Source organism: Rutidosis leptorrhynchoides, chromosome 1 (genome assembly GCF_046630445.1).
Source record: "Rutidosis leptorrhynchoides isolate AG116_Rl617_1_P2 chromosome 1, CSIRO_AGI_Rlap_v1, whole genome shotgun sequence".
Classification (NCBI taxonomy): domain Eukaryota; kingdom Viridiplantae; phylum Streptophyta; class Magnoliopsida; order Asterales; family Asteraceae; genus Rutidosis; species Rutidosis leptorrhynchoides.
Genome location: NC_092333.1, coordinates 150,605,297 through 150,609,106, shown reverse-complemented (window position 1 = coordinate 150,609,106; position 3,810 = coordinate 150,605,297). Strand labels below are relative to the sequence as shown.

Genomic DNA, 3,810 nt, shown 5'->3' with positions numbered 1-3,810 from the left:
ACATATAGTCAATTTTGGTACACAAAGTATGTATTTTTATATTGAGATTTTAGGCTATAAATACTCATGAATGCAAGCATTAAACTTGCACCATTTCTCACACTTACAAAGTGTTTCTTTCTTTCTCTCCATTATCATCTTTGTTCTTACACTTCATTATTAGTATTCTAAATCAAGAATCAAATCACTAAAGGTAGTTATAAGCCTACTGAATTATAACATCAAGAATCAAACCACTAAAGGTAGTTATAAGCCTACTGAATTATAACATCAAGAATCAAACCACTAAAGGTAGTTATAAGCCTACTGAATTATAACATAGACGCAATTTTTAGTTTTTAGTTTTTAGTTCCTTTTTAAGTTTCAACGCGCTACTTTCTTATTTTTATTTTTCGACGCCTTTTACCTATGTATCAATTATCACTCCAATTAGTAATCTCAATTTGCAATTTTAATTTTAAGTTAGTGATAGTAATAAGGTTGGGTTAGTAGAGTGTTTTTAAGTTCTATAAGTCACTCTTTTTCTTTCTTATTTTTCGACGCCTTTTATTTTTCAACCGTTTTCTTTTTCGACCTTTTTCGACGCGCTCTTTTTCTTTCTTATTTCTCGCAATTCTAGTTTTAGGACATAGATTTTTATTCTACTTCTTATCTAAATTTCTTAAAATTACGAAAATTTATTTTAAGTGGTTAAATTGATAGACATCAAAATTTTCTGGTTCGTAGTAATAGTTGGATTTGTACGTGGACCGGGTTATTGGAGCCAAACAGTACTCAATTATATTGAGACCAAACGAATCCTGCCCCTCTGCTGCATCTTTTGGCTATTCGAAACGTGGGCAAAATCAAAAAAGTCTATTAATTGGATAACTTATATAATTTTTCTTTCCTTTTAAAAACTAATAGGATATTCAGTGAATGCACCGAGCAAGACGTTCACCACCTTTTGTACGTTCACCACCTGTAACTAGATCAAGACATTTAGCAAATATTACCGCCGTTAATTTTTCTTTAGAACCGTCATCCAGTCGACCAAGTACTCCAATTCAAATTTCCGATAATCCATTTTTTGAACCCGACCTCACAATTGAGAATCCGGAGAATATTCAGGGACAATTCATAGATCCTGAACCATTAATTTTTTCTCCAGAACCACCAATCATTCAAACAGATATTGTTGAGGAACGAACCATTAAATCAGAATCCTCTAGTGATTCCGATTCAACAAATTCAATTATGGAGAATTTGAAACCTTTAAGTATGGAAGACCGAATGAGAACTAAACGCACTGGCCAAGGTCACACAATTACTCATCCAGACATTAATGCACCAGATTATGAAATCAAAGGACAAATTCTACATAAGGTGACTAATCAATGCCAATTTAGTAATGCGCCGAAGGAAGATCCAAACGAACATCTTCGTACCTTTAATAGGATCTGCACACTTTTTAAAATAAGAGAAGTTGAGGATGAACAGATATATCTCATGTTATTTCCCTGGACTTTAAAGGGAGAAGCCAAAGATTGGTTGGAATCGTTACCTGAAGGGGCGATTGATACATGGGACGTTTTAGTTGAAAATTTTCTTAAACAATTCTTTCCTGCATCTAAAGCCGTAAGACTTCAAGAAGAAATTGTTACGTTCACACAGAAACCGAATGAAACTCTATATGAGGCGTGGACTAGATTTGAAAAGTTATTAAGAGGATGTCCGCAACATGGTTTAGACACCTGTCAAATAGTACAAATATTCTACCAAGGATGCGACATCACTACAAGAAAATACATCGATATAGCAGCTGGTGGTTCCATTATGAAGAAAACCGAAACTGATGCTTATAAAATTATTGATAACACTGCTTCCCACTCACATGAGTGGCACCAAGAAAAAGATATCGTTAGATCATCTAAAGCAGCTAGAGTCGATTCTAGCCATGACTTAGATTCCATTTCCGCAAAGATAGATGCTGTCGAGAGACGAATGGAAAAGATGACTAAAGATATCCACTCAATAAGAATTAGTTGTGAGCAGTGTGGAGGACCACATTTGACAAAAGATTGTCTCAGTATTGAATTAACAATGGAACAAAGAGAGAATATTTCATACATAAACCAAAGGCCTGGAAATAATTATCAAAATAATTATCAACCGCCAAGACCGATTTACAATCAAAATCAGAATTATAATCGAAATATTCCATACAACAACCAACACGGTCCTAGTAATCAACAAGTATCCAATAATACTTACAATCAGCAAAGACCTAATTTTCAAAATAAACCACCACAAACCGATGATAAAAAGCCGAATTTAGAAGATATGATGACAAAGCTAGTTGAAACTCAAAAGCAGTTTTTCACATCTCAAAAACAAACTAATGAACAAAATGCTCAAGCATTTAGAAATCAACAAGCTTCTATTCAAAATTTGGAACAAGAAGTAAGTAACCTAGCAAGGTTAATAGGTGAAAGAAAACCGGGAAGTCTACCTAGTGATACAAATGCAAACTCTCGGAATGAAACAGCTAAAGCCATTACCACAAGAAGTGGTACAACACTTAAACCACCTGAAATACCTGTAACTTCTAATGAAGCTATTCCTACTCCACAAGAACCACAACCTGAACAAGATAAGGAAAAAGAACCGGTAGTTGAAAAGGTTAATGAAGATAACACAGTTAAGGCTAAACCTTATGTTAAACCATACCAACCACCACTTCCTTACCCAAGTAAAATGAAAAAAGAAAAACTTGAAGCCGAGCAATACAAATTCTTGGATATGTTTAAACAAATAAATGTAAATCTTCCTTTCATTGATGTAATTTCAGGAATGCCTAGATATGCTAAATTTCTGAAAGATCTAATCACAAATAGAAAGAAAATGGAAGAACTCTCGGCTGTTACTATGAATGCTAATTGTTCAGCAGTGCTGTTGAATAAGATACCAGAAAAACTATCTGATCCAGGAAGTTTCACAATTCCATGTTTTCTGGGTAGTCTTAGTTCAATAGAAGCATTGGCAGACTTAGGTGCTAGTATAAATTTAATGCCGTATTCACTATACGCTAAACTAGACCTTGAAGAATTGAAACCAACAAGAATAAGTATACAACTAGCCGATCGATCAATAAAATATCCTAGAGGGATAATGGAGAACATGCTAGTTAAAGTTGGTACTTTAGTATTTCTAGTAGATTTTGTTGTTCTGGACATGGAAGAAGATTCTCAAGTTCCTCTCATATTAGGAAGACCATTTTTAAACACGGCTAAAGCAATGATAGATGTGTTTGGTAAAAAATTGACCCTAAGTATAGAGGACGAGAGTGTTACCTTTTCAGTTGATAGATCAATGCAACAACCGCAATCTGCAGATGATACATGTTATTATATTCAAACTATAGATTCACATGCAGAATTATTAGAAGAATTTCCAGAATTACAAGGAACAGGAGAATGTTCTTTAGGAGAAGGAACTGAACCAATTGATGAAGTTGAAATGTTAGCTACACTAATAGCTAATGGATATGAACCAACACCAGAAGAAATTCAAATGCTAAAAGAAGAAGACAGATATCGATATAAATCATCGATAGAAGAACCTCCAACATTAGAGTTAAAGCTACTTCCAAACCATTTGGAATACGCTTATTTACATGGTGAATCTGAATTACCTGTAATAATATCGTCTTCTCTTACTGAAAATGAGAAATCACAACTCATTTCTGTGTTGAAAGCTCATAAACCAGCTATTGCATGGAAGATTCATGATATTAAAGGAATAAGTCCTTCGTATTGCACACATAAAATC

The 3,810-nt window shown here is 34.0% G+C and overlaps 1 non-coding gene across 1 annotated transcript; it reads right to left on the bottom strand.

Annotated features, from left to right (window-relative positions):
- Positions 1-1,620: 1,620 nt before the first annotated feature.
- Positions 1,621-1,727, bottom strand: LOC139887212 (small nucleolar RNA R71). The gene has a single exon (XR_011773051.1). It is a non-coding gene; the product is annotated as a small nucleolar RNA R71 (small nucleolar RNA).
- Positions 1,728-3,810: the final 2,083 nt, after the last annotated feature.